This window comes from Choloepus didactylus, chromosome 4 (genome assembly GCF_015220235.1).
Source record: "Choloepus didactylus isolate mChoDid1 chromosome 4, mChoDid1.pri, whole genome shotgun sequence".
In the NCBI taxonomy this organism is placed as follows: domain Eukaryota; kingdom Metazoa; phylum Chordata; class Mammalia; order Pilosa; family Megalonychidae; genus Choloepus; species Choloepus didactylus.
Genome location: NC_051310.1, coordinates 100,696,022 through 100,713,566, shown reverse-complemented (window position 1 = coordinate 100,713,566; position 17,545 = coordinate 100,696,022). Strand labels below are relative to the sequence as shown.

General features: G+C 38.6%; 1 protein-coding gene and 1 pseudogene across 1 annotated transcript in view; one reads left to right on the top strand and one right to left on the bottom strand.

Annotated features, from left to right (window-relative positions):
* NRG4 (neuregulin 4) overlaps positions 1-17,545 on the top strand; it is a 202,523-nt gene that overhangs the window by 107,270 nt on the left and 77,708 nt on the right. The window lies entirely within an intron of this gene.
* LOC119530893 lies at positions 13,981-14,908 on the bottom strand (annotated as a pseudogene).

The window sequence follows — 17,545 nt, the reverse complement described above, 5'->3', positions numbered from 1 at the left end:
GTTTAAAATGGCTGAGGCTTTCTCTACTACAGAGCATGGTGAGCTGAAAATGGTTGAGGCTTTCTCCAGTGAGCTGCCCAGGTTGAGAGAGAGAGAAAGGGACAGAAAGCTCCCAGATTCATGCGTCAGCCAGAGATAACATCCGATCCTTTGGGCTCCCTGTCCCAAGACAGATACGTCCCCTGACTCTCCAAGGTCAGTTGTCACCAAAAGCCTCTGTCTGCTTGTTGGGGATTCGTAGTTTGTATTGAGTGGTTAACATTAAAACCCCAGTTGGAGCTGGGCTGAAGTATATTCACTTGTTCAGAGAGTGCTGCTGGCAAGGCTTTGCAATTCAGGCTGCTGCGAGGGAGGGGGTTCTTGGCTCAGGTCCGCAGTTTTTACTTACAGATTTTGTTCTGCGATCTCAGGCATTTCTCCCATTTCAGATTGTTGCACGATCTGTGGATGGTAGCAGTTGTCTCCCAGCAGTTATTCTAGATCTTCTAGGCATTTCTCCCATTTCAGATTGTTGCACAGAGGCAATCAATTGACTAAGGATTGAAATCCATGAAATCCTCTCACAGTAATTATCAGGCCAGTGCTTGTTTGACTGAACAACTGGACAGCATAACCTAGCCAAGCAGGCACATGAAATTAACCATCATAGCCCCCAAATTAAACCGTTGTTTTAGGGAGACACTTACCTGAGAGAAAGGTCCTGGATCTCTCGGAGTACACTGCCCACGTAAATTAATGCCAATCTACCCAGTTTCCATGGTCCCTGCCATTGCAATGGCTTTTCTACTTTCTTGCCTCTCTTGTACTTTATCACAGTACCCCAGTGATCATAGGTGTACATGCAGTTATTTCCTGCAAGATGTTTTGATTTTCCTAAAACACTGCTTACCAGTAGAGTTTATATCTTACTCTTCAAGAGATACACAGACTTCTCTTCCTAGAACGCTGTCTTCTCTTCTTTATGTTTCTGAAAAACTCTCACCTCCCTCTGTCTCACCCATACCCAAACACTTGGTATCATTTCTCCAATGGTCTGGAATAGCAAAACCTCTGTCTTTAGGCTGCACTTGCATTTTTGCCTACCCACAACCCAAGACCAGGAATTAGAACACCTGGTTACCTGCTTAAAAAAAGAAGAGGGAAAATGCAACATGTCAAACGATAATCCTACCTCACCTCTTACCTTCTGATTTCTCCATAAGCAAGCATGTTGATTGATTGTGAGTTTTCTGAGGGGAAAATGAGGCTTGTTAAAACACTGTAGAGTGTTGACAGTCAATTAAAGCATGGAAATATTTTCATTCTTCTGAGAAATATATTTGAAAGTGTAAGCAGAATTTCTATAAATTACAATCCAAATGTTTTAAATTATTGTCATTATATTACTCTTGCTTAAATAAATGGTTGTATAGGGTCCACTCTGAATTTGGAAACTTGAATCATAGTAGCATACATCAAGGTGGTTTTTTAAATGATGGAAAATACTTCTTTCCTGTCTGTATTAATTAGAACCTAGGTCTGTCTGCATTTAACAGAGATCCAAAAGAACAACACTTTACACAAAGATAAAGTGTATTTCTCCTCATGTAAAGTTGAGATGAGGTAGGCTAAGACTGGTAGGCATCATAGTTGCCTGGAACCCAGGATGCCCTAGCATCATCTTTGGGTTCTTTCAGCCATCACATCTGTGGAAATTAAGAGCACCCAAATGAGAACAAACAAAGTCTGTTCAGAGCTTAATATAGCTACCATCACTTGTATTTGGCAGAGATTCAAAGGCAGGCAGTTAAGTGGGAAAGCTTTATGGTGGAAAAAGGGAAGACTTCATGTATTCCCCACTTAGAGGCTGTTGGCATGGGGAGGCTGGAGATGGGCTAACTAGAAGCAGGCATCCTGTGCAATTGGTTAGGGGAGCATATTTGGCTTTATCTGGTTGCTCCTAAGTTGGAAGTTGGGGGTTCGGGGTAGGGTGTTAGGGAAGCTGTCAGTTATTGATCAAGTCCTGGCTGTTTTGGGTCAGTTGTTACAGGGACTGTGGTTTGATTTCCTGGAATGGTTGCTGTAGATAGTGGCCAGCTTCTTGGACCAATTGCTGTAGCTAGTGGGCTGGGGTTTCCTGGGCTGGTTGTTGCTGATAGTGGGTAAGAGTTTCCTGGTCATTGTCCATTTATAGAATCCATCTCTCACATCCTCATTCCAACCATCAGGACGGAGACAGAGTGGAAGAAATTGCTCAGTGGCTTCCAAATTTTACTTATCACTTCTCTTCACATCCTGTGGACCAGAACTTAGTCACATGGCCACATCTAGCTGCAAGTGAGGCCGAGCAGCCATTTTCAATAGGTTCCATTGCTTAGTAGAAGGAAACAATTAGCATTTGTTCCATCCAAATATGTGTTCAAACCCTTCTTGTCACCTCAACTCCCATCCAAGTTGAAGTCCAGATCTCTGGGTAATGTATAGTTTTCTCCAGATCCAGACTTGGCTCCTCATGATCCAGCATAAACTAAAGGACAACTTATCAGCTGCCACCACCCCAATTTACAACTGTGGCATAGGAATGGGATAACTAGAATAAAGTTAGGGGAAATAGGAATGATAAAACAGTCACTGGTCCATAGCAATGGTCATATTCTCCTTAACAAAAATTGTGAAACCCCCCTACTCTGAAGTGAAGTAAATCCCTTGGCAAGCCCACCTGGCTGCCCCTGATTCTATTTCCAGGGCGTAGCTATCCATTGCCCTCCAGGGCCCAGGCTCCGCCCTGTAGGATGAGCTTAATCATTTTCTACTACGGCTACAGCTGAGGTAGTCATTGAAGAGTGTGTCTTTCTTGAGGACTGCAAACCTTTCATAGCCCACTTCCTGCCAGCTAGATTTGGGGACCTAGAGATTGCTTTAGTGTTTGAACAGGCTTTTGTTGACTTCCTTTATAGTTTCTTTGGTAATACAATTCACTCAAAAACTTAATAGGCTCTCAATCCCCCCGTTTCTACTCAGTTCCATATATCAATAACCGCAGCTAAAGCTCTAATATAAACAGTTTATAAACCTCAAGAGGTAGCCTGCCACTTCCTGTCCTCTCTTCTCAGTCCATCCCGTCACCTCTAATTTAACGGCAGTTACCTTGAGGGCATCTGAAACACTGGGCTTGGTTTGGGAAGGCAGCATGCTTAATCTGATTTTTCCCTCTGAGCTGGCTACCATCATCTGGCAAAGACATGAATAAAAGGCTTGAGGTGCAGTTTTATCTCAGGCTAAAATTATTTCTTAGCAGCCATCTCTCACAAGTGCTTCAGTTCGGTTAGATAAGCTGTTGGCTTTTTTAAAAAATTGATAATAAAGTCATACAGTACAAAAATCAAGCAATATAATAATAAAAGGTATTGCAGTGAAAATTTTTGTTTCCATCCTGCTCTTGATATGTCTGTTTTCTACTCAACCCTCACAAGTAAACAATTTTAAGGTTTTTTTGGTTTATCTTTCAATGTCTGTCTATACATATGTGAGTCGATACCAACCTGTATTCTTATTTTCTGTCAGTTTTTACACTGTTTTCCACCTTACTTTTTTAACTTTATAATAATTTTGGAGATCTTCCCATGTCAACATGCATTGCTTATCAGTCTTTTATGGTTTGGGGATGTTGATTCATTATTAGGCTTTCCTTATTTCGAGATGTGTCAAACAAGAGTTAGCAAAATAGACATGAGACTGCTATCCTTAGAAAGGCCTGCTTGCAAACTGACCCTTGGCTGGTGTCAGGGAATTGGCTGGTAAACAGTTCCTATACTGGTATGACACTTTCCCTACGTGATAACGCTGGCACAGCTCATGGTGCCTGAATTGTTTGCACAAGTGTTTTGGTTTGCTAAAGCTGCCTAAATGCAACATACCAGAAATGGACTAGCTTTTAACGATAGGGGTTTATTAGCTTACAAATTTACAGTCCTAAGGCCATGAAAATGTCCAAATGAAGATATCCAGAGGAAGTTACCTTCTCTGAAGAAAGGCTGCTGGCATCCAGGGTTCCTCTGTCAGAATAGCAAGGCACATGGCTGGTGTCTGCTGGTCTCCGGAACCCTCAACACACAAGTTTATAATGGAATTTATCTATGTTTCTTCAGAGACTCTTACGGTTTCTGTTTTTAGATATTAAGGTAACGTTATATTCAGAAATTAACTTAGAATTTATAATTTTATGATGTTGAATCAGCCTAATCTAGGATATGTTTTATAGTTTTTCTCGTTTAAGTTTTACATGTTTCTTAAATTTATTCTTAGCTATTTTTTCTTTTTGTTTCTATTGTGACTTGGCTGGGCCTCTCTTCTTCCTTTATATCTTCTAATTATTGTTTGTATTGATAAATATAATAAAAAATTAATCCTGTGTTTTCTCAGAACTAATAAAGAAGTTAAATTCACACAACCTTGCTCTACCTCCTCTTAAGTTTCTTATTTTGAAATCTCTTGAAATTTGAAATCCTCATTGAGGCAGCTGATCTAGACAGCCAGACAAGCCTCTACTTAGTAATGCTTGGTCCAATAGAAAATAAACCCCACCTGCCCTAAAGCCATACCAATAAGATGGACACACCCCATCCAATCAAAAGGACTGAAGCTAACTTCCTTTTTTATATCCATAAAATCCACTTGCCATCCCTAGAAGCATAAAGCTGCTTTTGCTTTTTTTTTAAAATGTATTTTTATTGAGATATATTGATGTAACATACAATCCTCAAAGTGTACAATTAGTTGTCCATAGTATCATCATATAGTTGTGCATTGATCATCACAATCAATCTTTGAAAATTTTCATTGCTCCAAAAAATAAAATAAAAATAAAAAAGAACATCCAAAAACATTCCATTCTCTTCCTCCCCACATTGTCCATTTACTTTGTTTTACACTCATTCATTTAACTTTATCAAAAAATTAAAAAACAATAAAAAAAATTTCAAACAAAAACAAAGCAAAGGAATAAGAAAAAACAAATAACCTAAAATAACTACATTGCATCCAACATGTTCCTATCATACCCCAAGAAAATAAACAAACTATAACCCAACAAAGGAATAAGAAAAACAAATAATCGAAAATAACTACATTTCTGCAACTTGTTGCTACCATACCCACCAGAAATTAACAAACCATTGTCATTCCTGAGCATTCCCATAACATTAAGTTTACCCTCCATAACTTATCTGTTCTTACTAGATTATTTTTCCCCCTTGATTATTTGCTGTCTATTGCTAGGTCCACTACATTCTACAATATAAACCATTTATTTTACATTTTTCACAGAATTCACATTAGTGATAGCATACAATATCTCTCTTTTTGTGCCTGGCTTATTTCGTCAGCATTATGTCTTCAGGGTTCATCCATTTTGTCATATGTTTCATGACATCATTCCTTCTTACTGCTGCATAGTGTTCCATTGTGTGTATATATCACATTTTGCTTTTCCACCCACCTGTTGAAGGACAGTTGGGTTGTTTCCATCTCTTGGCAATTGTGAATGATGCTGCTATGAACATTGGTGTGCAAATATCTGTTCGTGTCACTGCTTTCACATCCGGGTATATACTGAGAAGTGAAATTGCCAGATTGAAGGGTAATTCTGTATCTAATTTTCTAAGGAACTGCCAGACTGTCTTCCAGAGTGGCTGTACAATTATAGAGTCCCACCAACAATAAGAGTTCCAATTTCTCCACATCCTCTCTAGCATTTGTAGTTTCCTGTTTGTTTAATGGCAACCAATCTAATTGGTGTGAGATGATATCTCATTGTGGTCTTAATTTGCATCTCCCTAATAGCTAGTGAAGATGAACCTTTTTCATGTGTTTTTTTGGCTGCTATGTGTTTCCAAGATCTTTTTAATTTGATCAACAGTTTCTTTTATTTCCATAAGCTCATCTATTTTTCATTTACTCTTGCAAATTCTTCTTTATGCTCTTCTAGGGTCTTCTTTATGTCCTTTAGATCCTGAGCCATGATCTTGTTGTTTGTTATTACCTCTTTGATTAATTGCTCCAAGTACTGTGTCTCCTCTGGTTTTTTTGATTTGGGTGTTTGGGTTATCCATGTCTTCTGGTTTCTTCAAATGCTTTAAAATTTTCTGTTGTTTTTGGCCTCTTGGCATTTGCTTATCTTGATAAGGTTCTTTTAGGGTATGCAGACTTATTTGAACAATTATCTGTAATTTGTTAGAGCTACTGCTCGGTGGAATGCACTTTCCCCAACTTACTAGCAGATGGTACCCCCGAGCCACCTATTACCCTCAAGCCAGCTCTCCCCAACTTCATCTATGGGGCGAGTGGGGATCCAACCCTTGTGGAGGTCCAATCAGTGCACCAAATTTCCAGCCCTGAGGGTGGGGGGTGTGCCCTGTGCAGTTAGGCAGGGAAGATGGCTTTAAGACCCAGAACTCCCAGCCATTCCTGGAATCTTAATGCTGTTGCACGAGTCCAACCCTTCAGCTCAGACTCCCCACAGTCTCTCTCTGCCGTGGGCCCACAAGTCCCTGGGATTGGTGTAGGGCCCCTGGGACTTCCGTGCAGGACCCCGCCTCTTAGCTGTGTACTCTACAGGCCTCTGAGGAGGAAGACTTTGCAACATCACAGGTGAGCAGAATTCCCAAGGGGAGCTCTCAGCCGAGGTGCTGTGAAGGGGCATCTCCCACCCCACTGAAAATATGGCTGTACAGAAGGTGGTAAATTCCCACTTCCATGGACCTCCACCTGCTGCAGCGGGCTGTTCCTAGCTCCAGGACAATGAGCTGTGGGTGTGCGAAGGGCTATCATCCACGCCATATACTGAGGCCGGTGTCCAGTGTGTGGAAGGCACTCCCCACCACGCTTGACTGCTCAGCTCTCGCTGCCGGATCCGCAGCCACTTTCAGGGTTTTTAAACTAACCCGCCTCCAAATGCTGACCCCAGATTTCTCCCCACTGTGGCACAGCTGCCGTTTCCCCAGCAGCCTCACTCACTCGATTCTGAACGCAGACTCTCGGTTTCACCAAGTGCACAGTCACTGTGGATGTAGCGGACCTTGTCCAGCCAGTACAACCCTGGAACTGGTATTCTGGAGCACTTTCTTTTATCTAGTGTTTTTGACGGAGAATCATTTTCCTCTGTCTTTCCTAATCCTCCATCTTGGATCACTGCTTTTGCTTTTTTAAATTATTCATTTCATATTAGTGATGACATACAATATCTCTCCTTTTGTGTCTCACTTATTTCACTCAGCACTATGTCTTCAAAGTTCATCCGTGTTGTCATATGTTTCAGGACCTCTTTCCTTCTTACTGCTGCATAGTATTCCATTGTCTGTATATACCACATTTTGTTTATCCACTCGTCTGCTGAAGGACACTTAGATTGTTTCCATTTCTTGGCAATTGTGAATAATGCCGCTATGAACATCAATGTGCAAATATCTGTTCGTGTCACTGCTTTCAGATCTTCTGGGTATATACCGAGAAGTGGTATTGCTGAATCATACGGTAACTCGATATTTAGTTTTCTGAGGGAAAAACCACCAAACTGTCTTCCGTAGCAGCTGTACCATCATACATTCCCACCAACAATGAATATGAGTTCCAGTTTCTCCACATCCTCTCCAGCATTTGTAGTTTCCTGTTTGTTTAATGTAGTTTCCTGTTTGTTCTTATTGGTGTAAGATGATATCTCATTATAGTTTTGATTTGCATTTCCCTGATAGCTAGTGAAGAGAACATTTTTTTCATGTGTTTTCTAGCCAGTTGTATTTCCTCTTCAGAAAAATGTCTTTTCATAGCTTTTGCCCATTTCATAATTGGGCAAATAGATGTTGAGTTGTAGGATTTCTTCATATATGCTGGCTATCAGTCTCTTATGAGATATATGGTTTCCCAATATTTTCTCCCATTGAGTTGACTGCCTCTTCACCTTTTCAGCAAATTCCTTTGAGGTACAGAAGCTTTAGATTTTGAGGAGTTCCCATTTATCTATTTTTTCTTTCATTGCTTTTGCTTTCGATCTAAGAAGCTACCTCCTATTACTAAGCCTTGAAGATGTTTCCCTATATTATCTTCTAGGAGTTTTATGGTATTATCTCTTATATTGAGGTCTCTGATCCACTTTGAGTTAATTTTTGTGTAGGGTGTGAGGTAGGGGTCCTCTTTCATTCTTTTGGATATGGATATCCAGTTCTCTCAGTCCTGTTTGTTGAAGAGACTGTTCTGTCCCAGTTCAGTGGATTTGGGGGCCTTATCAAAAATCAGTTGACCAAAAGGGGAAGCTCAGAGTCATATATTTCACCAGAAGGAAAGTTGGAGATCAAAAGATGGGAATGTATAAAGCTGAATCCTATGGTGGGCAATGTCCATGATCAACTGTACAAATACTAGAAATTGCTTCCATGAACCAGAACAAATGTATGACAATACAATTAGAAGTTAATAATAGAGGGACATATAGGGAAGAAATATATACCTATTGCAAACTATATACTACAGTTAGTAGTATGTAAACATTTTTTCATAAACAGTAACAAATGTACTATACCAATACTACGAGTCAACAATTGAGGGGGGTTGGTTAGGGATAGGGGAGGATTAGAGTTTCCTTTTCTTTTTTTCTTTTTTCATCTTTCACTTTATTTCTTGTCTGGAGTAATGAAACGTTTCTAAAAATTGAACAAAAATTAAATGTGGTGATGGATGCCCAGCTGTATGAGGGTAACAAGGGTCAAGTGATTGTATGCTTTGGATCTTTGGATAATTGTATGGTATCTGAACAATCTCAATAAAAATGTAAGAAAAGAAATCAGTTGACCATAGATCTAGGGGTCTAACTTCCAAACTCTTAATTTGATTTCATTAATCAATATGTCTATCTCTGTGATAGCACCATGCTGTTTTGACCTTTGTTTTTTTTTTTCTTTTTTGAATTTTTTTGGCATTTTGAGGCACCTTTCCCTTACACATAACTTTGATAACTAGCTTTTCCAAGTCTGCAAACTAGCTTTTCCAAGTCTGCAAACAAAAGGTTGTTGGAATTTTGATGGAAATTGCATTGAATCTGTATAACTGTTTGGGTAGAATTGATATCTTGACAACATTTAGCCTTCCTAGTCATGAACATCAAATACCTTTTCCAATATAAAGTCTTCTTTGATTCCCTTTAGTAAAGTTTTTAAATTTTCGGTGTGGAAGTCTTTTACATCCTTAGTTAAGTTTATTCCTAGGTACTTCATTTTTTTTAGTTGCTATTGTGAATGGAATTTTTTCTTGATGCCTCTTCAGTTAGGTCATTAGTAGTGTATAGGAACATTGCTGAATTTTGTGCATTGATCTTGTATCCCACCACTCTGCTGAATTTATTAGCTCAAGTAGGTGTGTTAGCAATTTCTCAGGATTTTCCAAATATAAGATCATATCGTCTGCAAATTATGACAGTTTTACTTCTTCCTTTCCAATTTGGATGCCTTTTATTTTTTTTTCTTGCCGGATTGCTCTGGCTAGCACTTCTAGCACAGTGTTGAATTTTAGTGGTGACAGTCGGCATCCTTGTCTCATTCCCAATCTTAGGGGGAAGGCTTTCAGTCTCTCACCATTGAGTATTATGCTGGCTGTGAGTTTTTCATATATGCCCTTTATCATATTGAAGAAGTTTCCTTCAATTCCTACCTTTTGATGTGTTTTTATTAAAAAAGGGATGCTGGATTTTGTCGAATGCTTTTTCAGCATCTATTGAGATGATCATTTGATTTTTCTCTTTTGATTTGTTAATGTGTTGAATTACATTGATTGATTTTCTTATGTTGAACCACAGTTGCATGCCTGGAATGAACCCCACTTAGTCATGGTATATAATTCTTTTAATGTGCCTTTGGATTCAATGTGCAAGTATTTTGTTGAGAATTTTTGCATCTATATTCATTAGGGAGATTGGCCTGTAGTTTTTCTTTCTTGTAGTGTCTTTGTCTGGTTTTGGCATTAGGGTGATGGTTAGGTTGTAGTCCTCCTTCTTCAATTTTTTGAAAGAGTTTGAGCAGGAATGTTATCAGTTGTTTTTTGAAAGTTCAGTAAAATTCCCCTGGCCCTGGGCTTTTATTTGTAGGAAGATTTTTGATGACTGATTGGATCTCCTTACTTGTGATTGGGTTATTGAGGTCATCTGTTTCTTCTCGAGCCAGTCTAGGTTGTTCTTGGGTTTCCAAGAAATTGTCCATTTCCTTTAAGTTGTCTAGTATTGGCATACTGTTGTTCATAGTATCCTCTCATGATTTTTAAAATTTCTTTGGGATCCATAGTAATGATCCCACTCTCATTTCTGATTTTGTTTGAGTCCTCTCTCTTTTTGACTTTGTCATTCTAGCTAAGGGTTGTCAGTCTTGTTAATCTCAAAGGACCAACTTTTTGTTTTATTTATTCTCGCTATTGTTTTTTTGTTATTGTTGTTGTTCCCCAGATCATTTGTTTTTGCTTTAATCTTTGTTATGTCTTTACTTCTACTTGCTTTAGGGTTAGTTTGCTGGTCATTCTCTAGCCTTGTCAGTTGTTCAGTTAAGTCTTTGGTTTTAGCTCCTTCTTCCTTTTTAATGTATGCATTTAGAGCTATAAATTTCCCTCTCAGCACTGCCTTTGCCACATCCCATAGGTTTTCATATGTTGTGTTCTCATTTTCATTTGTCTCTAGATATTTACCAATTTATCTTGCAATTTCTTCTTTGACTCACAGATTGTTTAGGAGTGTGTTGTTTAACCTCCATATATCTGTGAAAGATCTGGTTCTTTGGTGGTTATTGATTTCTAGTTGCATTCCATTATGGTCAGAGAATGTGCTTTGAATAATTTCAATCTTGTTAAATTTATTAAGACTCATTTTGTGCCCCAGCATATGATCTATCCTGGAGAACATTCCATGAGTGCTAGAGAAGAATGTATATTCTGGTAATTTGGGATGTAACGATCTATATATGTCTGTTAAGTCTAATTCATTTATAACATTGTTTAGGTTTTCAATTTCCTTATTGGTCCTCTGTCTGGTTGTTCTATCTATAGAAAAGAGTGATGTATTGAAGTCTCCCACTATTATTGTAGAAACATCTATTGCTCCCTTCAGTTTTTGTTGTTGTTGTCACAGTATTTTTAAGGAACATTTTTATTACTTTCAAGTTTATGCAGTAAACTGGCGCAAACTGCTGCCAGCATTTTAGCCAAGAACCTGTGCTTGGACTTGATTTAATGAAGAATATACAGAACTTACATTTTAGGAAGGTGGATGCTTCTAAAGTGCTGAAGTAAAATTTTGTCTTCTTAAATAGTTTGAACTTTCTCTTTTTAAATCTTGTTTGGAATACCTGACCTGAATGATCAGCAACCCCAAGCTAATGAGGTTTTATTTTATTCCTTCCATTGTAAGAAACCATCATTAAAGCACCAATATCCATTTGGCATTTCACCAAGATCTAATGTCCCTGGAAGGTCTAATGTCATTTCTTTATTGCTTTTTGAATATCAACAGGCGCTCATCTGAATTTTAAAAACAACAACAACAAAAAAAAAACAACTGCATTTCGTTTGAAGACTTCCTGCCTCAAATCAGCACAATTGCTTTGTATAGGAGATATAGTATCTTTCTGTGTTGAAAGATAAATGACACTTATCTTGAGGCAAATCAGTGAACAAGTCTTGGCAAGACAGTGACACTTAAATTTTTAAAAATCCTGGTTAATTGTTCTTGGTTTAACAGTAGCTAGGTCAAAAATGTTTGCAAGTATGGCAACTGAGTAATAACTGGACTGCTTGGCATGATACAGTGCTTACCATGTTTCTGTAGGCTTCTGCTGTCTGTACATTGTCCACATAAGTATTGTTTGCCTTGTTTTGCTACAAAACTGATATGAAAAATGGTTTGAAAGTTCAAATTTTTTCCTGGTCATTTTAAATTTTCAGTTGTTTATGCATAAAGGAGACCCAAACTATAACTTAAATTTACAGTTAGGAGTTGATAACCGTTTGACCTCAGTCAAGGACAAAGTTGGGAGTAGATGGAACTGTCAAGGTTGTTAATGAAGAAGCTTTTTAGGGGAAAGAGCTCAAAATTTGATTAAGCTGTTCAGTTGTCTTTATCAGTCTTGTTCTTCAAGTTATTCAGAGCTTAATGTTTATCTTGTCCAAACATTTGGAAGTGATACTTTTAGGTCAGTGAAGTATATGTATTCTTTAAGTTTAGTTTGTTCTCTCGCCATGATCTCAATAAGGTATTGATCTTTCTCTGGCAAGGGTTATACAGCTGCAAAATTGTGGAACTGAACAAAAGAATGCATGGGATAAAAATCACTCACCATGGAGGCCACTAGTGTTTTTCAATGGCTTTTGAAGTAGACAAAAATTCAGTAAACATAAATAAATAAATACAAAGGAAAAAATTCAATTTCCTTGCCTACAGTAAACATTTAAGGAGCACCTATTATGTTTTGTTGAACTTCTTGATGCTGTGAGCTTTATAAACTTGTTTTTTGATGCTTTGGAAGACAGAAGTGAAAATTATGTGTTCAAATTAAGGATCACATCTTGCCTACATCCAGCCTCTCTTCAGTATTTCTGATGTGACATGCTAGCTAGCAGTTCAGGGCCACCCCTTGGAAACCAGCCACCTGAAGTTAGACTTCTGGATTTAAAAAGCTGCTATGGGCTACTAAACTAAACAAAAGGACAAACCTTCATAAACGGCACAAACTGCCTCCCAACACAGTCATATAAATTTCCCTCTATTTTTGAGTTAAATCTAGACCTGGATTTACTAGGGTAGGTTAGGTTTAATCTTCTAAATATTTTCACAGCTATTCCTAAGGATAATTAATAAAATTAAATATATCTAGCATCTCACAAGTATCCTAAGAGATTAAATGCATGAAGGCAAGCAGACCAGAGTAACTCAAGATTTTCTATGCCCTAATTACTGTAGCTGTAAATTTAAACAGTGTGTTATCCATTAAACTTATTTTGTACATATGCCTATAAAATAATTAGTTCTTGAAGACGTAAGTGATAAAACAGGTAGAAAAATTGCTCTAACTGTACTTAAACAGTTATCCCTTCTGTTATAAGAGAACTGAAGCTCTAGATGGCACCTAGTGGATATTTTAATGGAAAACAAATTTTAAAGTTGGGTGATTAGACTCAAAATAATAAAGGAGGAGTTTTTTTTTTTGTTTTTTTTTTAAACACATAGGCTACCATTCTGACTTACAAAATCAAGGCACGTAAACCGATGAGAACTACTGTGATAAATTGTCCCTCATACCACATCATCAAATAGATAAAAGGCACACAATCAGTGTAATTCTTTAATTGCATTTTAAAAATTTCTCCCCTAAGTGTCAACTTTCACTGCTGCTGTAATTAAAATTGTTTTCTCTAAGCTGTTTTTGAAAGGATCTGCTGTATAGATCCTTTGTTCATATGTCCTTACGTTTCTACCTCTAGCCTAAAATGAAGATAATTAAGGTTTTAATATTTAGGATGCTTTTAACTAGTGATGACAAGGAAGAAACCTATAGTTAAATATCCCAGAAATTTATTTAATTTTTGCTTGAATGCATTTTATATAGAAAGATTGGGATTGTTTGCTGTGGGTACCCCTGGTAAATGGCACAGAGACACTGAACTACAAAGGGGTGCACCAGTCTGCAGACATCAGACATGGAAATCACAGGCCAGATTTTATGACTGTTTTACCTTAAAGAATTGTCTCTAGTGAATTAGGCCACACCCTTAAAAAATGCTCAGTCTGTTAGAGCTACTGCGTGAAACAGCTGACAATTAGGAGGGCATTTTACGTTATGGTCTGTTGAACATTTAAGTACTTGGAAATAAAAAATATCCTCTTTGAAGTTTTCAATACTGGAAAACTTTCAAGTCTAGGATTATACAGCCTGAAGGGCTGCTTTATGTTCCTTAAATTGGACTGTGTTTCTCACAAAGTTAATGTTCAGCTTTGGCTTCCATTTCGTCTGCATCATCATCTCTATCCACTTCTGGATTTTCTCTCTCAAGCCTCTCCAGCTGTCTTGCGTGTTTGGTTTCATCTGTATCTGTAACCACTTTGGGCTCCATCTGAACATTGAAGACACCCCTCTTTTCTCAGTCTTTTCTTTGATGACAGCCATAGCTTGAGGACAGAGAGACCTTCCATTCTCTCCAGGGTTGTTGTAGTCATCACATACCGAGGAGGAGCTATTAGATTAACCTTGATGGGCACAGTTTCTGTGGAACAATTCAAACCTGCTCTCAGGGCTTCTTTTACAGCATCAATGCCTTCATAACCATAATGATCCACTTCAATATCTGCTTGAATTTTGACAGCTTCTGGGGTCAAATGCCAATTAATATTGTTAATAAGTACTTCCCATTCATCTTCATGCAAATTTAAACTATCCAAAATAGATGGGTCTGAGACTACATGCTTAAATGCATCATAGGCACCATATCTGGGTCTCTTGTACTTATCAAAAACCCAGGCAGTCTTCTGGAACAGGCTCTCCAGCTGCTCGTCAGTGGATTTTAATGCCTCAGCAACATGACGAAGAATGCTGTAAACAGTTTTGGATTTGGTGAATTTGTCTTCACGTTTGATTGCTTCCTCTGGAGAAACTCTTCTTTTTGACAAATCAGTATAGCCTTTTTCTTTGTCCACTCTAATGACAACCACACATTCATTACTTCCAATTCAGATGAGTTTGTTTATAGAATGGAAACACCTTCTGGACAATTTACTAAGAAGAATCGATGTTGTTGTATTCCAGCAAGCTGACATTAGCCCCGTTTCAGCAATGGACCTTACGTTCACCATCACTACATCTTCCACCTCAGCAAACTTGTGTTGATAAAATCTACAACTTAAACCTGGCATTTTTAAGCACACTGAGGAGGTTGTACTGTTCACTTGACCAACTTTCCCTCACCAGATTCCTCCGCTCGTACAATGATGCCTGTGGAACACTGAGGTATGTGTCCGACTTCCGCACTATGATCTGTAACCCAGGAGATGAGATTCATTCTGCCCGCACCAGCCAACAATCCTCCTCGGCATGCGCTTTGCTAGACCCCAGTGCACTTCCGCTTCCTTCAATTTTGCCAGTGTTTGTTTCATGTACTTTGGAACCCCTTGATTGGGTGCATAAACATTTATGATTGTTATTTCTTCTTGGTGTATTGTCCCTTTTATTAATATATAGTGTGCTTTGTCTCTTATGAGTTGAAAGTCTATCTTGTCTGATATTAGTATAACTACCCCTGCTTTCTTTTGGTTGCAGCTTGTGTGGAACATTTTTTTCCGTCCTTTCACTTTCAGTCTCTTTGTGTTGCTGGGTCTAAGATGAGTCTCTTATAAACAGCATATCGAAGGACCATACTTTTTAATCCATTCTGTCAATTTGCACCTTTTAATTGGGGAGTTTAATCCATTCACATTCAAAGTTATTACTCTGAAGGGAGTTCTTAAACTAGCCATTTTATCCTTTGTTTTTTGATTGTCAGATGTGATCCCTCCACCTCTCTTTTTTTCCTTTAAGTTACCCTTACTAATACTCTTCATTTCTGTGTCATTCTCCAGACCTGTCTCTCCTTTTTTTTTTTCTTAGCTGGTAGAACTCCCTTTAGTATTTCTTGCAGGGCAGGTCTCTTGTTAATAGATTTTCTCAGCATTTGTCTGTGAAAGTTTTAAACTTTCCCTCAATTTTGGAGAGCTTTCCTGGATAAAGAATTCTTGCCTGGCAGTTTTTCTCTTTCAGAATCTTAAATATGTCATACCACTGCCTTCTTGATCCCATGGTGTCCACTGAGTAGTCAGTACTTTGTCTTAGGTGGTTTCCCATGTATGTGGAGAATTGCTTCTCTCTTGCTGCTTTCAGCACTTTCTCCTGTTCAGCTTTTGACAATCTGTTTAGTAAATGTCTTGGAGTAGGTCTGTTTGGATTTATTCTATTTGGAGTTTGTTGGACTTCTTTGATTTGCATATTCATGTCTTTTATAAGGTGCACCAGTTCAGATATATTATGTCCCCCAAAGTGCCATTATCTTTGATGCAGTTTTGTGGGGGCAGACATATTAGTGTTGATTAGGTTGGAATCTTTGAGTGTTTCCATGGAGATATGGCTCAATCAACTGGGCAAGACCTTTGATTAGATAATTTCCATGGAGGTGTTACCCCACTCATTCACGGTGTGTCTTAATTAAATCACTGGAGCCATATAAAACAGCTGACAAACAGAAGGAACTCAGAGCTGCAGCTGAGGGACACATTTTGAAGATGTCCATTAAAAGCTGACAGTGATGTTTTGGAGAACACCATTTTGAAACACAACCTGAGAGCAAGCAGATGCCAGCCACATGCCTTCCCAGCTAACAGAGGTTTTCCGAATGCCATTGGCCATCCTCCAGTGAAGGTACCTGTTCCAATTTGCTAATGCTGCTGGAATGCAAAACACCAGAGACGGATTGGCTTTTATAAAAGGGGGTTTATTTGGTTACACAGTTACAGTCTTAAAGCCCTAAAGTGTCCAAGGTAACACATCAACAATCAGGTACCTTCATGGAAAATGGCCAATGGTGTCTGGAAAACCTCTGTTAGCTGGGAAGGCACGTGGCTGGTGTCTGCTCCGGAGTTCTCGTTTCAAATGGCTTTCTTCCAGGACGTTCCTCTCTAGGCTTCAGCTTCTCTCCAAAATGTCACTCTCAGTTTCTCTTGGGGCATTTGTCCTCTTTTAGCTTCTCCAGAGTAAAAGTCTTCTTTCAAAGGCCGTCTCCAAAATGTCTCTGTAAACTGCAGTTCCTCTCTCAGCTCCTGTGCGTTCTTCAAAGTGTCCCTCTTGGCTGTAGCAAAGCTTGCTCCTTCTGTCTGAGCTTATATAGTGCTCCAGTAAACTAATCAAGGCCCACGCTGAATGGGCAGGACCTCACCTCCATGGAAATTATCCAATGAAAGATCTTACCCACAGTTAAGTGATCACATCTCCATGGAAACATCCAATCAAAAGTCTGCAACCCAATCAAAACAAATATATTTCCTGCCCACACAAGACTGCATCAAAGATAATGGTGTTTTGGGGGGCATAATACATCCAAACCAGCACAGTACCCAAATATTAATGTCTTACCTTGGACACTTTATGGCCTTAAGACTGTAACTGTGTAACCAAATAAACCCCCTTTTTTTGCAAAACAGCAGCATTGGCAAACTGGAACATAAGCGTTGGAAAGTTTTCCCCAACTTTGTCATCAAGTACTCTTCCTAGCCCTTTACTCTTTTCTTTTCCGTCTGGGACACCAGTGATCCTTATATTTGTTCACTTCATGTTGTCCATCATTTCCCTGAGATCCGTTTCAAATTTTTCCAATTTGTTCACCATTTGTTCTTTTTGTGCATTCATATTCAATTGTCTTGCCCTCTAGTTCACTTATTCATTTTTCTGCCTCTTCAAATCTGCTGTTGTATGTCTCTAGTATATTTTTAATTTGATCTACAGTACCTCTTATTTCCATAAGATTT